Here is a 25,684-nt window from a genome sequence, read left to right as displayed (position 1 = left end):
ACTTCCCAATACAATGCTGCACTTGCTTCAATATGGTAAACATGTATTTCTAAACAGTGATATCTTGTTTGCTAATCTATAGCATAGATTTCAACATGGAATACTGATAACCAAGTACAATATCAGAGAAGCCACTGGTTGCTGTTGTCTTTCAAAGTGTTCTTCATAATCTAAAGACATATAAACAAAACCGATTCCGCAAAAGGAATTTGCCCCTGCACAGCATCTCATTGCTCACAGGTTTGAGTGCTGCTTAGTCATGACATCGGCAGCAATCTGTAGCTCTCCAGTGGGTGGTGCGGTTTTTTGTCCAGTCTATACTGCAATGAGGGAAATCACAAAATCCCGCTTCCCCTTGCTTGTTGCACTGCAAATCATGATGCAAACATGGGCAAGCCCATCTGAAAAGAGAAATGTGTGACAGTCTTGGTAGCATTGTACCCACCCTTGCACCTGCCTTCCCCTCCCTGTTTCAGATTGAATACCGCTCCCCAAACACAAAATGGCATGGTCCATGTAACTATGGGACTGCAAAGTTCCATGCCCTCAGTTACAATGAAATGTTCTCTTCAGTGTGCACAGTAATATTGGGATTGGGCAGCAACCCAATCTAAACACACATTCCTGTTTGTGTTTTCTGGCAGTGGGGTACGAATGAGAAAAGGGGGGGGTGATTGTGGAAGCAGCCCATAACTTAGCATCCATGCCCTGTGTTTTAAATCTTCATTGTGAACACACAACCATCGGGGTCCAATTACCACGACCAGCCTATCGCAAATCTGCCCGAACATTAAGAGAAACCATTAGATAAAGAATCCCCAAAAGAGATCTAAATAAACGTTTTATCATTGTGGCATCATCCCATAGCAACGTGGAAGTGTAAGATATTTTTTAAAAAGGTTTCACTGTTGTGGCAATGCAGAAGTGTATTTTTTTATAATTAAATTCAGGACTGGGGGGGGGGAGGGTGGAAGAGTGAGTCCCCAAAACCACCGCTGTGAAATGATCGGTGGGTCATGTTGATTGGGAACCTGAGGTGCTGGGGGAAGACTTCGGGTTGTCCAGGCTTCCTGCTTCTCTGCCACCTCATCAGGAGGCAAAAAAGCCACAATGAGATGGCGGCATGATGCAGGAGGGGTCTCCCATCAGGAAGCATGGAGACAGCATGCATTTTACACCTCCTGCATTGGTCCAACAGACACACATTCAGAAAACCATCAACATGCATATTGTACAACTTAGCCAAGCACCAGTGATCTCACCCATACGTACAGATTCCCAAATGCAAAATGCAGAGCTCTTCACAGTAAATGAATTTTTAAAAATTTATTCAAATGTCTCCAAAAATTTATGTGGAATCATACTCCAAACCTTGCAATCTTTGCGTTGTGTTTGTGATTGATTGAACGACTTCCTATGGCAAAGGATCTCATGGGTCACAGCTCATTTTCTAAAACTAGAAGAAGAAGAAGAAGAAGAAGAAGAAGAAGAGTTGGTTCTTATATGCTGCTTTTCCCTACCTGAAGGAGGCTCAAAGCGGCTTACAGTCGCCTTCCCATTCCTCTCCCCACAACAGACACCCTGTGAGGTGGGTGAGGCTGAGAGAGCCCTGATATTCCTGCTCAGTCAGAACAGTTTTATCAGTGCTGTGGTGAGCCCAAGGTCACCCAGCTGGTTGCATGTGGGGGAGCGCAGAATCGAACCCTGTATGCCAGATTAGAAGTCCGCACTCCTAACCACTACACCAAACTGGCTCTCCAAACTGGCTCACTAATGAACTACATCAAATACCATGCAGCCATGGTTAAAAAAAAACAAAACCTGGGCCTTGATGTCCCCCCATAAGATAAGTAAAAGGGATTTCCTGGGTATATAAGGTTACATTTAGTAGGAAAGTATTGATGACTGCATTATGTTGGGTTTTCCTTACTCCCCACTAATGTAATTTTCTCACCAGTTGCAGACGTTCAAATGCATTCATTGCAGTGTTCTTTTACGAGTTGATTGTAGCCGGGTTTTCTTACCCTGGTGACAGGCCCACAAATGTCAATAGTCATCATTAGTGTCTGTCCAACTGAGCAAGGGTTCCATAATGAGGTCATTAGTGTGCAGATTAAATTTCCCCATGACTAATGAAAAATAGTGCGTTGCAAACGGTCTCCTAATCTTCAAAGCCTAAACAAGCATTTGCGGCAACCCTGCCAGGGGATGATGTGTGACTTCCCCGTGATTAGATTAATGTGACACATTCATGTTCAATATAATAGCATTTCCCACAGCTTTCCTGAGCACTCCTTAATGTACAAGTATCATCCGCAAGTAATGAATCAAGGCATCCGAGATTGTTTCCTTAAAAGCCATTCATTTGCATTGCCCTAAACGCAAGGACAGGAATGACAAATAAACCAGGAATTGCAATAACTCCTTGGAAAGCAAATCTGCCAGGATTCAGCAAAATGTACAACGAGCAGCAGGGGTGCTTGGTGGTGGTTTGCTCAGGGTCAGGAAACAAAAAACGCACATTTTGTGTTTTGTTTTTACAACCCCCTCTCCACCACTCGCCTTCCCTTCAAAACAGCTTTGAAACCACAAATCTTTGCCGTCAATATGGTTCGATTCCTTCCTCTAGGGCCTTGTCAGATCATAAAGGCTGGTGGAACAATGCACAATATGCATCAGGGGACTCTGCCTATCTGCACATTCTCTCTGTACAAGTGTTCATTTAATGAGCAGGGAACAGGTGGAGGCAGCCGATTGGCTTTGTGATCACTGGTCCCATTCCCAGCCTCCATGAGATCAAGACTGTATCCACACATTGTTGGATATTGCCGCCATTGTGCTATAGCAGTCATTCACCACGGAATTATCTTGTCTACACCAGGGAAATCCAGTCCTGAATGGTGCTATAGCAGAACGATGCTGCCTTGTCAAATGATGATTTATTGCGGCTTGCTTGCATGCGTGCCAGTTCCTGCATAGGTAATCCAAAACACCTTGCTTTTCAGTGTACTGGACGGCGCATCTAGGAACCGACATATTTGGGGGTGTATTCTTATGCACCCTGTAGCCAGTGAACATCCAAACAGGATTAGTGTGGTTTAGTCACTGTCAAGCACGGACCATATGCTATGCTGTGGGCACGACTCCACAACGGCCTCGCTGTTGTCATTTTGTTATTTTTGTGTATTGTTCACCTTTCTCAATGGGATTTCAGGGGGAGAACAAGTATGATAGAACTGTGCAGTCAATCAGTAATCCGAGTGCAAAATATGATAACGTGAGATTGATGCCAATATTGAATCCGACGGCAACGATTCATGTTAAAACAACAGAACACAAAAGGGCTAATAATAACCTCAGGCAGACCATTGCATAGCATGGGAGCCACTGCAGAGTATTTGATGAATGGAGCTTGGACTCACCGAAGCTTATATCCTGAAAAATATTGTTGCTACTGGACAACTAGCCATTCTGCTATAGACCAAGACAGCCACCTTCTGAAATCACCGGGAATGTGTAGGAATGGACAGCTGCTCACTGTACAAGTTTGCACATTCATTCATTCATTCATTCATTCATTCAATTCATTCATTCATTCATTCATTCAAAATTTAGACCACCCTCCAGCAAGCTAGCTCAGGATGGTGTACAAGATTTGTATAAAACGTAATAATTCTAAAATAATCAAATTCAAGTTTAAAATTAATTCAATATAAATAACAATAGGTTCAAAACAACAACAGTTACTCCACAGAGCATCTATTAGAGTCACTGGAATTCCATGCCATTCGAGTTACTGAAATTCTCCCCCCAAAGTCAGGCTGGTCAGGGAATGAATAATTGAATAGATAGATGGACCGATGGATGGGTGTGTGAGGCCATAAATGGGTAGGTGGATAGATGTTAACTTTGGCCCCAACCAAAAGCCTGGCGGAAGAGCTCCGTCTTGTAGGCCCTGCGGAAGTATGTTAGTTCCGGCAGGGCCCTGATATGCTTTGGGAGCTCATTCCACCAGGAAGGGGCCAGGATGGAAAATGTCCTGGCCCTGGTTGAGGCCAAACAAACCTCTTTGGGGCCAGGGGCCACCAACTGGTTGGTATTTGAAGAACAGAGCTTTCAGAAGGTTTTGCTCTGGTGAACAAAGCAGACACAGTGGAACATAGCAGGAGAGGCAATCTGGCAGGTACGTGACCAATCAGGGTTTTGTAAGCAATACTCCGAAGCCTGAATTAAGCCTGGAGGAAAACCAACTGAGTGTCTGCAGAGTTTGGAGTGATATGCAAATACCTCTTAGCCCCCCAAAGCAGCCAAGGTGTGGTTTACTGCATCAACTGCATTTTCTGAGTTGTCTTTAAGAAGACCAAGAAGAGTGCATTACTGTAGTCTAGTCTCAAGGTAAACCATTGCATAGGTCCATGTGGCTTTTTGCTTTGGTCGAAAGTTTTTTCATGCAGCTGCATCAGCTGGCTTCTTCAGACCCAGAATCACCCTCAGGCTCTTGACCGAGACAGCGAGAGACCATCGAGCCATTCCCTTCAGGGTCTCAGCCTTCCCGATCAACATTACTTCTCTTTTGTCAGGATTCAGTTTCAGCTTGCTTATCCTTGGCTATCTGCTTGCCACGCTGAAACGGCAGATAGATTAAGGGGAGTTGTTCTGCAAGTCATTCGGTGTATGGCGTGTTCCGCTGCAGTCTGCATGTTCATTCTGCAATTTGTTTGTGTCCTCTTGGGCAAGCCAGCTGGCCAATGATCTTACCTAGTGGTTGGTAATAGGGATGCCAGCCCCCAGGTGGGACCTGGGGATCCCCTGGAATTATAGCTTATCTCCAGACTAAAGAGATCCATTTCCCTGGGGGAAATGGCTGCTTTGGAGGGTGGCCTCCATAGCATCATATTCCACTGAAATCCCTCCCTGCCCTAAATCCCTACTACTACTGGCTTTGTTCCCAAAGTCTCCAGGCACTTCCCAACCCAGAGATGGCAGCCCTAGTTGGTAGGAACACACAGCAGTGTTTAATGAAATCTTCCCTAGTTGTTCCTTCCTTCCTTTTTTTTCTTTTTGATCACCTTCAGTAGAGTGAATACATTTGCTTAGTTGCAGCTCACTGGCTATTGCTAAATGCATGTGTGTAGGTGGGTGAAGCACACATTTCCTCTGCGAAATGTATAAACATTTATAGCTATTACAAAAATGAGATTAAAGTTTTTTTAAAAAAAGACTTCTGACTTCTGTCACCTACTCTTCGCTCTGCCAATATCAATAAGCTGGTGACCCCCGGCCCGTGCGAAGTTCGCCTGGCCCCGCCTGGTGGGATGGGCTCCCAGAAGATCTACGGACCCTGCCGGAGGTAATGCAGTTCCTTAGGGATTATAAAACGGAGCTGTTCTGCCAGGCCCCTGGTTGAGGCTAGGTTAAGGGAAGATCTTGGGCTCCATCTCCAATATTCTCCAATGACTTAACGCAGGGGTAGTCAAACTGCGGCCCTCCAGATGTCCATGGACTACAATTCCCAGGAGCCCCCTGCCAGCGAATGCTGGCAGGGGGCTCCTGGGAATTATAGTCCATGGACATCTGGAGGGCCGCAGTTTGACTACCCCTGACTTAACGTCTACATCCACCTGGGAATGGCAGCAGGGAGCGGGAGGGGGGATTGCATGCAGGACGGGGAGGTCTGCGTTTTATATTTTAGTATATTGTTTGAGTTTTGTAATTTAAACCCTGTATTTTATATTTGTTGTTAGCCACTGCGGGCTGGATGGGCCAAGAGCAGCAGTCAACAAATGAACAAACAAGATTCATAGGGTCTATAGATTCTGTTTTCCAGGGACAGGCATGTTTCCTGATCCCTTTCTCTGCTATTCTGCTATTCCTGTCTTGTTCCTATTTTTGCCTTTTGGAGGAAATGGACCAATTTTTATATATCTATTTACTTCATTCCTACCGTGCCTTTCTCCCCAAAGTGGTATACATTTTATCCTCCCAACAACCTTGTGAGGTAGGTTAGGCGGAGGTTCATGGCCGATTCAAGGCCACCCAGCAAGGTTTCTTGGCAGAATGGAGGATTCAAACACAGGTCTCCTTGATAGAAGTACAACAGTCTAGCTACTGTGCTACACTGGCTTCTATATTACATTACTTCAGAGCTTTGCTTCCATGCCAGAGTCTCTGTCTGTCTGTCTGTCCGTCCATCCATCCATCTGTCCATCATTTCATTTCATTTCATTTCTATACTGCCCTTCTGTACAGCTCAGGATGGTTCACATAAAACATTGCAGGGGTAATATATAGAACAGTCTAAACAAATAATATGGTCATAAATAACATATCAAGAATCTAACAGTAGCTTCAAGTAAAAGATAACTTAGACAAGCCCCCCAGGAGGTCAGGCTGCTTCAGGTTCATGGAGGGGGTTTCTGAGGGGTGACCAGCAGACGTTGGGTCAGTCGGATTCAAGCAAATGCCTGGTGGAGGAGCTCCCTAGAGCACAGAAAAGATAATCTTTCTCTAGAGCAGAGAAAAGATAAATCTTTTCTCAAATATCCCTGCACATAAAAGAAAGCTCATAAATACTAAGGCACCAGGTGATACGATATTCTTTATCCAATTTTTTTTAAAATAACCGTCTTGGTATTTCAATCAGAGCTAGACAGGTTCTTGTAAATAAATAGACCAGGCAGAACACGTTGGCATACGGAAGATCTGCAGTGTGCATGCTTCAAAAACATGTTAGGTTGAAACCTAACAAGAACTAATTTCAGATTTCTTACATCCACAAGTCAGTTCTCTGGGGAAATTATATCATGTCCTCCCCAGTCCCAGACTAGAATGTTTTATGAGCGATATTAAAACGTATTTTGAAATTTTAATTTAAATCCGGTTTCAGATTGTATTTTAGTATTTTGTGTAATTTAAAATCTGCCCTGACTCATCTGAGACTAAGCAGAATAGAAATCTAAAGAACTAGAAATATAGCCCATTGCAGTTCTAAATGCAATGGGCGCTAGCAGGCCCCAGGAGTGAGAGTGGGTATGGGGGGGGGGGGCTACCTGCACTCCTTCCTCGAGTCCAGGCGAGCGGCATGGTGAGCGGTTGCATTTCTTCCTGGAGTCCTGGTGTTTCGGGGGCGGCGTCAGGCCGCCGGGCAGGGAGCCCCCGGCAGCCGTGCGACTGCCGGGGGCTCCCTCGTGCCTCTCACCACGTCAGGCTGGGAGCAGCTACGAGGTTGCTCCTGCAACTGCAGGCTGGGAGCAACCCAGCTCGCAGTTGCTGGGGCTGGGAATCAGAGGGACCAAGCGGCAGGCGCAAAGCGCCTGCCGATTGGTCCCTCCGATTGTCTGTCATGAGGAAGGGTCCAATCTGGACCCTTCCTCATCCCGGACACATCCCGCCCCAGAACCCCTTACTGGCGCCACGGGCGGTTTACAGATAAATGAATGAATGAATGAATGAATGAATGAATGAATGAATGAATGAATGAATGAATGAATGAATGAATGAATAAATATGAAGAATATGCTGTTGGTCCATACACAGGGCAAGTTCTTGTGTCATATATAATTTTATGCCCTTGTTCCTTGATTTACATTGGGAAAAGCACTCGTGCTATAAGAACACGCTGGAGCGAGTATAAGTCTCGAATTTAAAATGGTATCTTTTCTGCCCCCATTGTCGAACCTTGTTTAAGTAAAAATCATAAATAGGAACAATTGCGTTGCTATGTGTTTCAAAAGTTTGAAAAATAAAGCTTTAAGAGACTAGATGTTAATCAGTTAGTGGAACAGGAGGAAAGTCGTGCAATTTTTAAAATTGGAACTATGGAACCTAAGGGGCTGACCAACCTGTTGGATTTCCGCTGCTTTTTGTAACTACTGTAACTGTTGACTCCTTGGTGATTTGCAGTGTCCCACAGCTGTGGGCAATTACAGATGGTATTTAATATTCCTTCCATCCTGATTCAAGTGCATCTGGAACGCCATAAGCTACGAGTGGCATTTGTTAAAACAACCTTGTACGTCTCCATTATGTCTTGGAGTCAAAAAGTTAAAATGATAATATCAATATAGGACTTAGTTTTTGTTTAATTTTGCAATGACTGATTTATATACTAGATATTCTTGTTACTATAATAATTGGAATGTTTTGTTTCTGTTTTAGACTCACTGTTAAGAGATTATTTCACAAAATTGAAGTTGGTTTTGAAGACATTAAGTATGTATTCATGACATGAGTAATTTATATTGTTGGTATACATTTATAAATTATTTTTGAACAACCACTAAATGTACCTCTGTATTTTTTAAGAATTGATGTCCCTTGAAAAAGCTAAAGAGCGAAATGCTCCTTGTATATCAAAGAATAAAGAACAATGGAAATTTGAAGACTCCATAGAAGTCTACTCTGTATATTTAATTTGCCATATTGGTATCCCAGTGCCTCATGACTTGCCGTGTGCTTGGTGCTTCACTGGGCCCTACCCTCCCATTTTATTTTTGCTTTGACAGGTGGTCCGTAACAGCCTTTTCAAGCATCTTTCCCAGAAACACTAAGTGTGAGTTGGGGTGGTAGTTAGAAGGTCGTTGCGGGCCCAAAGATGGTTTTTTGAGTAGCAGGTGAACCACTGCCTCTTTTAAACCCCGCCCCCCCGGAATTCTCCTGTTCAAAGGAAGAGGTTGATTATCTCCAAGAGGGGGGCCACTACTCTTCTATCAGTTGCCATGATGGCATGGGTTCAAGGAGCAAGTGGTTGTCTTTGCTGCCTTTAGCATCTTGTCCTACAGGGGTGATTGATGGAGATTGTATTTAGCATAGTTAGTTTAGGAACTTCCTGATGTTTTCCAAACAGCCTCCTCCAGTGTCCTGATTGGCTCTTTGGAGACTTCCTGCTCCTTTGAGCACACTTCCTCCCTGATTGCCTCCAAAACAGGTAGAACAAACACTATGAATGAAGACAACAGCACAGCAAGACAGTTAGGCCTCTCTCTCCTCTTTCTGTACATTGTTTGCGTCTCTTCTTCATAAAACTATTTCACTGATTGTTTTGGGTTTCCAGAGATTCCCATCTTGCTGTGTCCTGCTTCCGAAGATCCCAGCAACAGTTACTGGGCCATGAAAGCCTCCGACAAAACTGATTTATTCTTTTAAGCCGCTTGGTGCTTGGCACGTCTTTGCCTATTTAAACTCAGCCAACAGAACAAAGTATGTAATCTTGGAAAGGTAGGTAAGTGTGTGTGTGTGAGATTCCTGATGTGGGAATAATCTGGGAAATGTAGGAGGGGCTATAGTATCTTACTATCCTTACCTTTAAGATATTGTATTGAAGATGAACACCGAAGGTTCTGAGCTATGACTCAGTTTGATACTAATGATGTCATTGGTTCAGCCATCTCAGCATTGTCTAGATTCATTGTCTAGATTCATTGTACTTCCAGTGCGCCTTTGCGCTGGAGTTTCCTGTTGGAAACAAAGTTCTACAGATGCTGCAAGGAGTTGTCTTTTCCGCACACTTTGGATAATGCACTTTCAATACGTAGATTTTTCTGTTCTGCTCCTGCTTGTAAAGTCTCAACTCCAGTGAGGGAGGCCTTTGTCTGATAGAACCAAAGAATCTTTAAGTGAAGATGCCAGGAACTGAGGTTGAAACCTCGTGGGTGCCAAGCAGGTGCCCTTCCAGAATCCATCTACCAAGTTCAAGGTGGGCTGAAAGTGTAGTTGCAGGAGGGAAGCATCGAGAAGGGAAAGGTTAAAGCCTCTACTCCGTCTAGCCATCTTGCAGTCATTTAGCAATAGTTGGGTATTCTCAGCCACAAGCTGTGGCTTTGGCCTCAGTTTTATTGTAGACACACAGCGTGGAAAGAGAAAGCACAGAGAAATCAAGGGCCTATTACCATGGTTGATAGTAAATGACAGAGATTTGAAAAGGGAAGGGGCTACGAGAAAGACAACATGGAAGGAAAAGTCTTAGCAAGGTTTCTCATTAGTCTCTATGACTAGAGGTTGTTGGAGGAGCCACAAGTGCTAGAGGCTTTACATCTACCCGGATAATTCAGTGTTGTTCAAATATATTCAGGAACCAGACTTTTATGGAGTTTGAGTGGGAAACAGTATCAGAAGTTTAAAGCATAGTCTAGGGCCCAGCAAACATAAAGGTTCTCATTTGCCTTTCCATTTTTAGACTTCACTTTGTCTTCTTCACTGCACTGGACATACATTTAGAACTAGCATTGGAACAATAATTTTAAAAAATTCCAGCACTATTCTGCACAGAGTTACATCCTTCCAAACCAGGCTTTCTCAACCAGGGTTTCATGAAACCCTGGGGTTTCTTGATGGCCCTTGAAGGGTTTCCCATATGGGTGGGAGTTAATTTTTTAATATACTTTAAAAATGTGTTACACATTTATTGAATGTTAGGATCATATACGGTCATATCGTTCCACAGACACCCCCAAATGGCCAATGATGGGCCTGGAAGGGGTGGGAGGCTTCCCTACCGTATTCTGCATGATCTCACCACTTCTGGGGTTCCTTGAAGCCTGAAAAATGTTTCTGGGGTTTCTCAATGTTGAGAAAGGCTGTTCTAAGCCCACCAACTTCAGTGAACTTAGAAGGGTGTGATTCCGTTTAGAACTGTGGAAGGGAGAGCCATCCTGTTTTGTCTCCTAAGAGAGGTTCAAGGCTACCACCCACACATATAAGACAAGAGATTGTGACCAGGAGGACATGACCAGCCCTCCCCTCATGATGCTATTCTGAGCCGATATGGGCACCCTCCCCCAAAGCTGATGCCAGCAGCTACTGGGGTGGTTATGAGTAAGACAAGTTGGGTCTCGGTTCCAAGGACCCAGCTTTTAAAAAACAGTAGTGTTTAGCTTGGCCTTCAAGAAGTACTCTTGGTTAGAAAAAGCAGGTGTTCATGGGCAATTTGGCATTTCATTCCAAATTTTTACACATTTAATTCCCCCCCTGAATCATAAACAAGAAATATGAAATTTACAAACATTTTCTGTACTGAATTCAACAATAAAGACCAATCATCAATATGTATTGTACAAATTCTTGGTTTCCTGGGCTGCAAGTAACATCTGGTTCTTGACAAGGGGCTGGTTGAATGAACTTTCTCAACAGCTGCAGAAATCACCTCGAAAACATTTTTCCCCTTTATTATACAGAATATTCTTGTTGCAGCCTTTCACCATGTCCCCAAGCAATGAGAACTACCAAGGGCAGTTTATTTGTATGAGTAATAACATAAAACTTACGTAATTGTATGTATTATATTACATTTATTGTATATAGCCGAAGGCCTTTACAAAATGAAAACGAATCCATAAAAGTTGAAAAGTAAAACAGAGGTTTTCCCCAGCATAATATATAAAATCAGCAAAAATAAAACAAAATGTGTCATAGTAAGATATATAAGATCAGCATTGGTGGCGCTCATTAAAAACATTTTAGCAAATACTTTTGCTTCCTGGCAGCCCGAGCAAAAAATGCCGTTCCAATGTGAGACGCAGGTTTCAGTATCTAGTAAACCTCAGGTTAATTTCTCAGAATCAGAATGATGGATATTATCCTTGGCAAGGAATTGGTCTCTAGGTTCTGAGTACAAGAAGCAGGCCAGAACATAGTGGGGGAGACCTTCCAAACGGGAATTCCCACATATGCAGCGGCTTTGAGCAAAACTTGTTTGAGAGCAATGTCCGGAAAGTATAGCTGATGGCATCATTTCAAACAGTGCAGAGGTTAATGTGCCATTATATTTACTAAACAGCATGCTCTAGAATCACCTCTCTATGTAGTGAATACCTGAGTGTCTTTCTCCTTGGATTGCTCTGAGAAGCCATTGCTCAGGAGGTCTATAATGAAAGAAAAAGAACCCCATAACAGTTAATGAGCAAGTCAAAAAAAGTCTTAATCAGTGGCTCCTGTTCATTCTATACATTTTATAATATCTTTTTGTTGCATTAAGAATTTCATTATCCCTTTTGTCTTCTTGAAAAAGAATCTGAATTCTCCAATATGTTCCATTACATACTGAAACAATTTTTTGTGGATCCAAAGCTGTTCAAAACCACATTGTCTGCATAACTTTTCATTTCAAATTCTGTCATCCACTTTTATTCCTTTGATCCTTGTGTCTTGTCTAATCTTCTTAGCTAAAGTCTCTACCGCTAGGATAATTAACAGCGGTGACATGACGCGGCCCTGACATGTTCCTTTTTCAACCAGAAATCACCACTGTTGGTTTTCCATGCATTAAAGTTTTAATTTGTTGGTTGGATTATATACCTTGCATCCAGTTCCAGAATTCTGGGTCACAGCCCATATTCTGGAAGACGTTCAGTAGAAAAGACCATGTTATAGTATCAACGCTTTCTCTGCATCCAAAAAAATAAAAACACTGCTTGCTCCCTTTTCCTTATTCATGAATTTGATTTCATCTATTATAAATGATATATTATCGTTCACGTACTACTTTGGTACAAAGCCTGTTTGATCAGCACATATTAAATTAGGTGAGCATTTTCCTCATCTTTCAGCCATTATTGTGAGGAAGATATTGTAATCTACATTCAGCAAGGAATAAGAATAATAAGAATAAGAATAAGAATAAGAATAAGAATAAGAATAAGAATAAGAATAAGAATAAGAATAAGAATAAGAATAAGAATAAGAATAAGAATAAGAATAAGAATAAGAATAAGAATAAGAATAAGAATAAGAATAAGAATAAGAATAAGAATAAGAATAAGAGTTGGCCCTTATATGCCGCTTTTCTCTACCCGAAGGAGTCTCAAAGCAGCTTACAGTCGCCTTCCCTTTCCTCTCCCCACAACAGACACCCTGTGAGGGAGGTGAGGCTGAGAGAGCCCTGATATCACTGCTTGGTCAGAAACAGTTTTATCAGTCCCGTGACAAACCCAAGGTCATTCAGCTGGATGCTTGTGGGAGAGTGCAGAATCGAACCTGGCTAGCCAGATTAGAAGTCCGCACTACTAACCACTACACCAAACTGGCTCTCAGGTCAACGTGACTGTGGTAGTGCCACATCACTGCCATCTTTATACAGGAATGTAATAAATGACTCTTGCTATGTTGGAGCTATTATTTTTCCTTCTCTTATCTGATATTTCTTTTATTTATAAGGGTCAGGGGGAAGCAAATAGGCAGTCATTAGAAAGGTAGCACAGCCATAACTGGGATTTTCCAGGAGGAGCCACCATCCACAAGATGCTTCACTAGTCAGCTCACAGTGACATATTCTCTTTCCTGTCCTGTCACCTTCTCCGAATTTAAATTATAAGCCTTTCGATGCCCCTTTCTACTACCAGGACACTATCACTTTATCACCTTCCCCTAATCTGACAGGCACAGCACTCCCAAAGTCAGATATTCCCAGTAATTAGGTCAGTCTTTCTCAACTTTTTCAGCATTGAGAAATCCCTGAAATATTCCTCAAGCTTCGGAAAAAAAACAGAAGTAGCACAATTGGGCAGAGTATGGTTGGGAAGCATAGCTGTGTACATGCCCACCTGAAGCTCTCCCCTTCCCACCCCCTCCTGGCCCATCATTGGCCATTTTGGGAGGGGAAGCAGATATAGCCATATGTCACCTGATAAATGTTCAGCAAATTTTAAAAAATATTAAAAATGAATTAACTCCCACCCATTCAAGAAACCCTTCCAAGCAACCCCAGGGTTTTACAGAACCCTAGTTGAAAAAACCTGCATTAAAGGTAAAGGTAAAGGTATCCCCTGTGCAAGCACCGAGTCATGTCTGACCCTTGGGGTGACGCCCTCTAGCGTTTTCATGGCAGACTCAATACGGGGTGGTTTGCCAGGGCCTTCCCCAGTCATTACCGTTTACCCCCCAGCAGCAAGCTGGGTACTCATTTTACCGACCTTGGAAGGATGGAAGGCTGAGTCAACCTTGAGCCAGCTGCTGGGATTGAACTCCCAACCTTATGGGCAAAGCTTTCAGACGGCTGCCTTACCACTCTGCGCCACAAGAGGCTCATTCAAACCTGCATTAGGAGAACATTAATATTCAAGCTGGTCCAAATCACCAAGACCCACAACCTTACTCTCTGCTTATCAGTAACATTGTTCAATACTTAAGTGGCATTTCTAGTTCCTTGCCCATATGCAAAACGTACTATTATGGATTCAAGAACAGGTCAGGGAAACACATGCAGTAACTTAGTCATTTCACAGAAAAGAAAGGTTTGCCTTATGCTTCTATTCAGCACATAAATGATTTTACATCATTTTCAACACCCCCCCCCCACAGCTCTACACCTTTTGCATTAACATTTTAATAAGATGTTAAAGAGGCACTAAGAGATAGTGCTTCTTTAATCATTAAAATGTTTTTTAATTTATTTTCATTTTTGTGCATGGTTGATAAAGACTGTTTTCATCATACTTCCTTTGGCAAATTTCCATTTTTATTTGTATCTTTCACAGCATTTCCCCCCATTATTTAAAGGTTATATGCATTTTAACATTTGTCTCCACAAAAATGGTGTTGATTTAGATGGTACTAGGGGTATGTGTCCTGAAATTCCTGAGTCAATGACACACATGAATATCTCTATTTCAGATCATTGCTTTGATTTTCTGAAATAGTTACAAAAATTTGAGGCACTCTGTCATTACAAAAAAACCTTTAAACTGTGGCGATTCTTTTGGATTGCAATTTGTAGACAGGCCACAATAGTCATAAAGTCTCCTGTTATTTTTTCTAGGGTCTTCTAGCGCAGGGGGTTTGGGCTTATCCACCTTTGAGAAAAACAACATGACCCATATGTTAAATCTTTCTCATTTTTTTGCCAGTTGGGTTGCAGTCTTCCAGCAGTGGGTTTCCACATGAAGATCCAATAAAATTAGATTTTGATGGGTTCATTTTTGTTTTGTTTTCCGTGAATTATGTCTCATTTCGCAGGGTTCTACTCTTCATTTGTCACCTCAGCCCAGGACTTATTGCCTTGAAAGAACTTTCATCCCATTTGTTTAAAAGTATGAGATCAACATAGTAACTACTGTGTCATGGAGGACTGGTGGCAGAGGAGTCCTGGAGTCACTCCAGGCCTTGTTGGAGCAGCAGGAGAGTCCAAGAAACATTCCAGGCTAAGCCTTGGTGGTGATGGTGGTATCCAGAAGTTTCTCTGGGCCCATCTCCAGTGGTAGCGTCCAGGAACTGTCCCATGCCTGCAGCAGTCCCAAACAACAATACTGCTGCACCTAGTCCTAGGGGTCTGCAGAGGCCTGCACCAGGCTTCATGATTGAGGACAGGATTGAAAGAGTAGTATGATGGAGCTAAAAAAAAATGGGGGATAGGATTCCTTCCTGTGAATCTTCCTGCTCCCTGCTATTATGTTCTATTTCAAGGTCGCCTTCTTTCCCAAGCTCCATGATGGAGTGTTGTAGGTAATATTATTATTATTATTATTATTATTATTATTATTATTATTAAACTTTTATACCACTGTTCCCTTAGGCTCACGGAAGTTTACAAGGTAAAAATTACAATAAAACCCATAGTTAAAACCATTAAAACCAATTTACACTATCAATGTTAGGCAACAGGCGAGCACTAACTAACCCCCACTAACCCCCCCCAAACTGCCCCACGTTAGCCGAGGGACATCAGGTTGCTAATATGGGAGTGAGGCAATCAGATCACTCAGATGAACCCAGGGAGCCCAGATCTAATGTTGGGACCGCCCACCCTGGCCTCAACCATATGCCTGGCAGAAGAGCTCCGTCTTGCAGGCCCTGCGGAAAGCTGTTAACTCCAACAGGGCCTTTAGCTCTTCCGGGAGCTCATTCCAACAGGTTGGGGCCAGGGCCGAAAAAGCCCTGGCCCGGGTCGAGGCCAGGTGAACATCCCGAGGGCCCGGAACCACCAGTAGGTTTGCACCCACAGAGCGAAGGGCCCTGCGGGGGGCATAGGCAACATTGGGTGATCACAATACCTGTAACGACCCATTCATAACATGCATTCAAAACATGCTCTTTTTGTGGAGGAAAAATCCAAATCCGAGGCAGGTTGGGGAGGAAAGGAGCAGGAAGGGTTTTTTTTTTTTTTTTTACAAATGGCGACTTCAAAATTCATACTTCATGAATGAAAGCCAATGACAGACCACAGCAAGGAAGGGGGACCTGTGCAGAATTTTCAGTGAGAAAGTGATTTTTAAAAAGATTGTCAGTGAATCCGACACTGTAAGAATACATAAACAATCAATAAGGCCACAAGATTTTTTTTTAATGCTGGTGACTGATGCAGTGGCACTGTTTTGCCTACCACCATTTGCCAGCATCTCCATAGTAACCAGTGAACTACAACTATTTTGAGGGTCAATGAAATGGAAACTCTTGTCTATTCTGCCTGAATCTTTAAATTAAAGAGATATCTATGATTTGTGCAAATTGAATGCCATTACCTTTGAATGTAGCTGCCTCAGACCCTGAAACCCTATGTAATCTGCTCTGAGTCTTCAGGGATGGGCAGAATATATTAAATTTCCCCATTAAAATAATGGTTCTGATCACCCCCAACAAAAATGGATTTGAATTCCAAACTGGTAATATTCTACCCCCAAATCAACAATCATAGTAGTAAAGATCTCCTCCCTCTCTGATCCAAAATTTTTTGTCCCCCCCCCCCCTTTTAAAGAAGCTCATTGGATGGGTGCTGAACTTCACTTTCAGCTGACGGATTTCTCTCATAATACAAGTACTTCAATCTACACTGTCCACCAAAATCCTCTCTAAACCATGAATCAGTGAAGTCAAGGGGGACCTTAAGGCAGCTAGATGTGATGTAAGCTCTAGTTTGCTGTAGCAGTTAAGAGCGGTGGCCTCTAATCTGGAGAACCGGGGTTGATTCCCCGTTCCTCCTCCACATGCAGCCAGTTGGTGACCTTGGTCTGTTAGAGTTGTTCTCACAGAGCAGTTTTGTCAAAGCTTTCTCAGCCTCACCTCCCTCACAGGGTGTCTGTTGTGGGGAGAGGAAAGGGAAGGCTATCGTAACTGCTTTGAGACCCCTTTAGGTAGTGAAAAGTGCGGTATAAAAAACAACTCTTCTTCTTCTTCTTCTTGTAGGCAAGAGTCTCATTAATCAGAAACAAGAAAAGGAGGGTGATGATATTAAATATCATGTATCCCCATACTGGCTCATTTAGGGAGATTTCTTAAATGTGAGATTAAAGGATGAAATGAACATGCCGTAAAAACAGAAGTACTATAAACACATCAAGTGAAACCAACAAATATGCTCCTTTATACCATCACCAAATGAGGCATATTTTAATGTCATAATTGAAATGGAAAGTCCTGCCTAACTTGACCATGACACAAAGGAAGCAAAATACATTTCAAAGACATTGGTGTAGGGATGAAATGATAGATGTTTCAAGCAAGCCTCACTTCTTCCCTGGGGAGTGACAACCCGAGCTTAGAAATGTCTCAGTGCAATCCAGAGAAATCTTAAGTAATACAAAAAGAAAAAAGTGCCATTGAGCATGTGAAGTACATTTGAGTATTGAATAGCTGTACCTACCCAGTGCCCATTTTCTGTACAGACCTGAATTCAAGATATGACTTCCAGAAAGTCATACCTCCTTTTAGAAACCGATTCTCTCTACGTCCAGTCCCAGTGGCTTTGGACAATCAATTCCTTGTTGCCAAGAAGAGCAAGAGGAAAGATAGTATGAAATCAGCCGCTAATACGGATAAGAACAGATGTTTCATAGAACTAGTCTGCCATGGGGCAGATGTTAGAACAGCCATAAATGCATTTGTAGAGATCCTAGGAATCATGTTCGTTTCGTTATCTCTCCAGCAAGCAAAAGCAAAACCCAAGTGTTAGCGCTTTAATTCTCCTGCTGCAGACAAACTGTTGTTTTCATTCGATCAGATACAGTAGACGGGCTTGAGAGCTGATGACATGAGTATGACTAACAGATCACATCACCTTCATTGAGCTTGGCAGTCTGCGGTGCTGTGCAAACATTAATTAACGAACAAAGATTGCACATCATATACAAAAGTGGCTTCTAACAGTTTGCTAATGAGGCTGAGTCCACACCAAGCATCATTTCTCTCTCTCTTTTTCTTTTTGAAGGTGAATTGCAAAGGTTATCGACTGCAAATGACCAAGAAAATATGCACAGCAGATTCAAATTTGGGTGGGTGCATGAATTCTTCAACATTTTCCGGGGGATTGTGGATAATGTTAGCAATGCTAAATCAATGTGCATAAAAGAGAGACAAGTCGAAGATCTGTCATAGTCCCGCTGTATACCGCATTAATCGCTGTATAATGCATTGGTGAGGCCGTACCTGGAGTACTGCGTGCAGTTCTGAAGGCCTCACTTCAGAAAGGATGTGGACAAAATCAAGAGGGTGCAGAGGAGGGCAAGAAGGATGATCGGGGGGGTTGGGGATGAAGCCCTATGAGGGAAGGCCGAGGGACTTGGGAATGTTCAGCCTGGAGTAGAGGAGGTTGAGAGGGGACATGATAGCCCTCTTTAAGTATTTGAAAGATTGTCACTTGGAGGAGGGCAGGACCTGCAGTAGTGGGGCGGGGGGAGATTCAGTCAGAGTAGTTCAGCAGTAGAATCAGCAGCCTACAGAACTTTTGGTTCTCAAATGTTGTTTTTAACTGTGAAGGGAAGTATTTGTCAGCGGGCTTCACCTTTCTCTTGCCCAGGGCTGGCCTCCTGCTGGTTTGTGTAGGCATGGTGTAGGAGGGAGTTGGTGGGGTGTGTTGTGGAGTAGGGAACAGGTTTACATTTATTTGCGGAGGGTTTGCACTCTCCCTTGTCTCTCTGGCCTCCGTTACCACAACCGCCCTCTCCACAAGGTCCCCCATCCTGTTCATTGTCTCCACACTCCCTCCGAGTGTCTCGTTGGGAGACATCAAGACCACCCTTAAGAGTCTCCCTTCTTCTAGCTCCGTCTGTGTCCGCTCTTGGTTCCAGCCAAGCATTGCCTCCTCGAAGGCATGTGAGCGCCTCATGTCCTCCTCTGCCTGCTCAAGGAGGCGCTGACCCACATTGGATCCTTCCAGTGGAGGGTCCCTCCTCCGGGTCGTCCTGCTGGGAAGGCTCCACGACCGAAGCAGCAGGGCGCTTGACGACTTTCATGCTTCTGCCCACTCGCCTCGGCTACCCGAAATAATACTTGGTACTTTCACTCATGGCAACTGAGATCAATAAAGACATCACCCCTTTTCAGTTGCCATATTCAGGGGCAGCCAGCTGTATGTACCAGGAGCACATGCAACCTATGTTCCCCATATGCGCAATTGCTATTGCATCTGAACAGAGCAGCATGTAGATTATTCGCTTCATTACAAGCCAAAAAAAGGCCCCCCGAACACAACAAATAAAAAGGGCTATCCTGAAGGGGGGCAGGAGGAAATACAAAGTGGGCTGCCTGCTGGTCTTGTCTTCATGAGCTGCTTTGGGTCTTTGTAAGAGGCAGCTCTGTCTTCAGTGTTGTCACTTTCCTTGTATTTGCTTTTAGTTATCTGTCAAGTGCTTTATTGATCTCAACTGTAAGGCATTTGGTGTAAGATCTCTTTTTTTCTTCTTCTTTTTTTTTACAAGTGCTTTCTATAGGGGCTAAAACAACAACTATTGTCCTGCATCTGGGAAATGTTACTACCTCAATGAATAAATTCAGGGGTTGTAGCGGTGTTGGTTTGAAGCAGCGGAACAAAATGTGAGACCACTGGCTCCTTTAAGACCAACCCAGTTCTATTCAAGGTGTGAGCTTTTGTGTACAGGCACACTTCCTCAGACATTGAAATAGGAATCATCAGAAGACAGATATAAGAATTCATTCATTCATTCATTACATTTTTATACCTCCTTCCCTTGAGGTTCACGGTAGTTCACAACATAATCCGGTTAAACAGAATATAATGTGCTCTAAAAATTCATCTCAATAAAATTGCATCAACAACAGTAAACATTTAAAACATTTAACCTTAACAAATTGGCTGGGCCATAAATTGACTTAAAGGTAAAGGTATCCCCTGTGCAAGCACCGAGTCATGTCTGACCCTTGGGGAGATGCCCTCTAGCGTTTTCATGGCAGACTCAATACGGGGTGGTTTGCCAGTGCCTTCCCCAGTCATTACCGTTTTACCCCCCAGTAAGATGGGTACTCATTTTAACGACCTCGGAAGGATGGAAGGCTGAGTCAACCTTGAGCCGGCAGCTGGGATTGAACTCCCAACCTCATGGACAGACAGCTTCAGACAGCATTTCTGCCGCTTACTTACAATGTACCTAATGGGGATTCCTGACTGGGGGTGGTGGTTCTGGAGGACCCAGTAGATGTTATCAGCTCACTGGCCCCAACCAAAAGTTTGGCAGAAGAGCTCCGTTTTACAGGCCCTGAGGAATTGTGCTAGCTCCTTCAGGAGCCCATTCCACCAAGTGGGGGCCAGGACAGAAAATGTCCTGAACCTGGTTGAGGCCAGATGCATTTCCTTGGGGCCAGGGATCACCATCTGGTTGGAATTGTCTAAGCCAGGGGTAGTCAAACTGCGGCCCTCCAGATGTCCGTGGACTACAATTCCCAGAAGCCCCTGCCAGCATTTGCTGGCAGGGGGCTCCTGGGAATTGTAGTCCACAGACATCTGGAGGGCCGCAGTTTGACTACCCCTGGTCTAAGCGTAGTGCTCTTAGCATACTCTCGCCTTATATCTGTACTGTGATGATTCTTATTTCATTTTCTGAGGAAGAGGAAGTGTGCATGCACCGGAAAGCTCACGCCCTGCATAAATCTTTGTTGGTCTTAAAGGTGCCATTGAACTCAAATTTTGTTCTACCTCAATGAATGAAAAAAAAAAAGACCACATTATTTTCATTATTATGACTAACGAATCTTGATGATATATCCTTGTGAACATTTTCTTGCTTTTGCTCAGCTTGATCATCTCTAGAGAGTTAGAGTGCTTTTTCCGCTCTCATTACTAAGGTGACCAGATACGTAGCGAGGCTCGCTTCTGTTTTTAGAGAGGCACTTTGAGAGGGAAGCTTACCATATCCCAGCATTGCAGGGGTGAGAAAAGTTCCAAATTCTCAGGGATGCTAAATATTTAGAGAATGGGAGTCTTGTTGAGTTCCTGGTCACCCTACTAATGAATGAAGAACAAGTTTCCAAAATTTATTCATTTACAATAATCGAGGAAATTAAACACATTTCAGTTTTTCCAGAAGAAAAAAGAAAACGGGGAAACAATGAGATCTTTATTCAATTATACATTACCCGGGAGATTTGGGACAGGGGAGAGATGTTGGGTAGCAGTGTCCATATAACTTCTTGTAACCAGTAGTTGGGGCCATAAGACTTATCTGAACTTGTTTTGAATTCATGTGGCATGTTCCTTCTCCCCTATTGTTTTGTGAATGGGGAAGTCTCCACAGCCTGCTTGACTGAACTACTGTTTCCAGGGTTCTAAGTATATTTTAATTTTCCAACTGTTGGTCATCTCCCTGCACAGTCTATACATCCCAGACAGGTGACTTCTGTAGGCACATTGAGTTCTGGAAACAGATTACATTGGAGGAAGACAGCTGACCAGCAAAGGAAGCAACAGAAGATAATCATGTATTAGAAGGCTGATTAACAGAGGAAGATCGCTCCCCATCACTCTGTAATAAAGCAGCCAGAAATCTGTTTTGAAACATATATCTTTGCACACATACACTGATTTCATCCTCGTAACCTGAGAACAGAGGTCTGCTTCAGTGCATTATCTTCTCCCAAGAACCTCTAGCATTCTCTTGAGCTATTTGTACCCTGCTTGCAAGGACATCTGATATGGTCTTGTTGTTCACTACTGCTACTGTTGAACTGGTTGTGATAAATATTTCGTTTCGCCCATTCTGCAGTTTCTCCTGTATTGCTATGCAAAGATTTGTACTCAAAGTACCTTTCGTTACCAGATGAACAAACTGTTGCCAGATAGTGGGATTTTTTTTGTTTTTGTTTGCCCTCGCTTAGCTTATGAAGGTAACAGCGTACACTTTCAAAAACTTCTTCCTAGCAAGGTCAGAAGGCAGTCCTAAGGAAAAGCACACCCCTCTGTGCTCCTTTACTTGAGGGTTTACAGCCCTAGTTGCATCCCAGCAAGTTGGCGACATTTATGGCAGAAATTTGGCAACTTGTATGTATGTGGGGGGCGGGAGGTTCTAGAAAGTGGCTGGGGAGGGTGGGAGGGGATTTCCAATGTTGTTTCGGTTTTTATTGTTTTAATTACTGTTTTAAGCCGCCATGGGCTAGCGGAATAAAAGTTTAATAAATAAATAAACATCAGGTGTTGTGCCCATGCACAATGGCATTTCTGGTGTGAGACTGGAAGTGACATCATCTGGAATCTTGGATGCTTTAGGAAGCTTAGGGCTGATCCTGCATTGAGCAGGAGGTTGGACTAGATGGCCTGTATGGCCCCTTCCAACTCTATGATTCTATGAATTCACGTCTTCACGTCACATTCCATGGCCTTAAGAAGTATGTAAGTGTGCTTATGATTGCACTGGTAATCATATAACCCATTATGTGACCGTGGTGGCTGCGTGAGGCTGATGCATGTCTGCTAAAGTTGCCACTTAATCTGAGCAGTTTTGTTGCGTTGCTCTTTTTTTGTATGCTGGCACCTTTTGAACCTTTGAGAGGATCTTTGCAGCACGCGAGGCCTTCCTTGCCTTGCCAGTCAGTCTGTCACCGCCAAGTAGCCGGGTTCATATTAGCAGTCAAGAAAACAGACTGCAGCATCTTGGAATGCCCTTCTATCGAAATACACACTCATTTAATTACGGCACTCAAATTAACAGAGGGTTCATTTACCCTCTGTTATCTTTTAATTATCCAGTTATCTTTTAATTATCACATCTCTCTGTCAGTATAATTCAATGTGGTTTCATTGTGGATCTTTTTATTTACTCTTCTACTTTCACCTTTGGAAGCCTGCATCTTTCCCCCCAGTGTATAATTATTTGGAGCTAAACTGAAACATTCCCCATGCTCAACTCACCTGGCCACAATCCAGAGAACTGTCTTTTATCGTTAGAAAGTCTGTGTTGTGACAGAAAATGCGAGGAGACCATGATTTTTATTTACTAGATGTTCTTTCTTTGCTCCTGGTGAAGGAGCACTGTTGAAGGAAAGCCCAGCGTGGTACAGTGGTTAAGAACGACAGGGTCTAATCTGGTGAGCCAGGTTTGATTCCCCACTCCTCCACATGCAGCCAGCTGAGTAACCTTGGGCTAGTCACTGCCCTGATTGTTCTGTTCTCATAGAGCAGTCCTGTCTGAATTCTCTCATCCCTACCTACCTTACAGGGTGTCTGTTGTGGGAAGAGGAAGGGAAGGCAATTGTAAACCACGTTGAGATTCCTCTGGGTAGTGAAAAGCAAGGTACAAAAACCATCTCAACTTCTTAAGGGAGGAATGAGTGGGAGGAACACCTCCCTTGATCATTGAAGGATTTTGTCTCCAAAGCAAAGAATATTTATATAACATTTAGTTATTCCCAAATACCCACAGCCCAACGCCTATGTATATGTGGAAATTCATCCGTGGAGGACCTGCCCCACTATGTTTTGGCTTGTTCCCTGTATTCTAAACCCAGGGGCAAATTCCTTGCCAAGTTATTACCCAACTCAGACCCTATTTCTGATTTTGACAAACTCACCTACCTGTTATCAGATGTCGACCTTTGTTTCTAGCAGGGTGGCACTTTTCACTTTGGCCGCCAGGAAGATTTGAGCCAAAGCATTTGTATAGGAGTCTCCACCTTGATACACCATTTTAAAAATCTTATTGTGACTCAGTAGTCCATGTTTACACTTTTATGTATGTAATATTGGAGAAATATTGTTATATTTGCATTTGTGTTCTACTGTTTTAATTGTGCTTTGTAATGCCCTTTGGCTATATACAATAAATGTTATCGTATCGTATATAACCCCCCTTCAAGGATCGCTGCCTTGTTGTGGCAAGGGGGCTTGCGTAGTTCAGTGAAGCTATGAGCTATGCTGTGCAGGGCCACCCAAGACGGACAGGTCATAGCTGAGAGCTCTGACAAAAGGTGATCCACTGGAGAAGGAAATGGCAAACCACTCCAGTATCTTTGCCATGAAAACTCTATGGACAGTTCCAATAGGCATAACGATATGACGCCGGAAGATGAGCCCCTCAGGTCGGAAGGTGTCCAATATGCTACTGGGGATGAGCAGACGGCTAGTACGAGTAGCGCCAGAATGAATGAAGCGACTGGGCCAAAGCCGAAAGGACGCTCAGTTGTGGAAATAACTGGTGGCGAAAAGACAGTCCGATGCTGTAAAGATTTTTATTCCATAGGAACCTGGAACGTCAGATCCATGAATCAAGGTAAGCTGGACGTGGTCAAACAAGAAATGACAAGACTGAACATCGACATTTTAGGAATCAATGAACTAAAATGGACAGGAATGGGTGAATTTAATTCAGATGACCATCAGGTATACTACTGTGGACAAGAATCTCGCAGAAGAAATGGAGTAGCCTTCATAATCAATAAGAGAGTAGGAAAAGCAGTCTTGGGATACAATCCCCAAAACGACAGAATGATCTCAGTTCGAATCCAAGGCAAACCATTCAACATCACAGTGATCCAGGTCTATGCCCCAACCACTGCTGCTGAAGAGGATGAAGTTGATCAGTTCTATGAAGCCCTACAACACCTTCTAGAAGCAACGCCAAAAAATGATGTGCTTATCATCATGGGGGATTGGAATGCTAAAGTAGGAAACCAAAAGATAACTGGGATAACAGGCAAGTTTGGCCTTGGAGTACAAAATGAAGCAGGGCACAGGCTGGTAGAATTTTGTCAAGAGAATACAATGGTCATAGCAAACACTCTTTTCCAACAACCCAAGAGACGACTCTACACATGGACATCACCAGACGGTCAACACAGAAATCAGATTGACTATGTGCTCTGCAGCCAAAGATGGAAAAGTTCTATCCAGTCAATAAAAACAAGACCAGGAGCTGATTGTGGTTCAGATCATGAGCTTCTTGTTGCAAAATTTAGGCTTAAATTGAAGAAAGTAGGGAAAAGCACTAGGCCACTCAGGTATGAACTAAATCATATCCCCAACGAATACACAGTAGAGGTGACAAATAGATTTAAGGAATTAGATCTGATAGACAGAGTGCCTGAAGAACTATGGATGGAGGTTCGCGACATTGTACAAGAGGTAGCAACTAAAACCATCCCAAAGAAAAAGAAATGCAAGAAATCAAAATGGCTGTCTGAGGAAGCTTTACAAATAGCTAAGGAGAGAAGGGAAGTGAAAGGCAAGGGAGAAAGAGAAAGATACACCCAACTGAATGCAGAATTCCAGAGAAAAGCTAGAAGAGATAAGAATGCCTTCTTAAATGAACAGTGCAAACAAATAGAAGAAAACAATAGAATGGGGAGGACCAGAGATCTTTTCAAGAAAATTGGAGATATGAAGAGAACGTTTCATGCAAAGTTGGGTATGATAAGGGACCAAAATGGTAGGGACCTCACAGAAGCAGAAGAGATTAAACAAAGGTGGCAAAATTATACAGAACAACTATACAAGAGCGAGCTTAACATCCCTGATGACCACAGTGGGGTAGTTACTGAC

The 25,684-nt window shown here is 43.2% G+C and overlaps 1 long non-coding RNA gene across 1 annotated transcript; it reads right to left on the bottom strand.

Annotated features, from left to right (window-relative positions):
• Nucleotides 1-343: 343 nt before the first annotated feature.
• On the bottom strand, nt 344-11,845 carry LOC143819687 (uncharacterized). The gene is made up of 4 exons (XR_013225056.1): nt 11,809-11,845; nt 1,955-2,025; nt 1,372-1,456; nt 344-401 (listed from the first exon to the last, which is right to left on the bottom strand). It is a non-coding gene; the product is annotated as an uncharacterized LOC143819687 (long non-coding RNA).
• Nucleotides 11,846-25,684: the final 13,839 nt, after the last annotated feature.

This window comes from Paroedura picta, chromosome 1 (assembly GCF_049243985.1).
Source record: "Paroedura picta isolate Pp20150507F chromosome 1, Ppicta_v3.0, whole genome shotgun sequence".
NCBI classification, from domain to species: domain Eukaryota; kingdom Metazoa; phylum Chordata; class Lepidosauria; order Squamata; family Gekkonidae; genus Paroedura; species Paroedura picta.
This window is presented reverse-complemented; position numbering and strand designations above follow the sequence as displayed.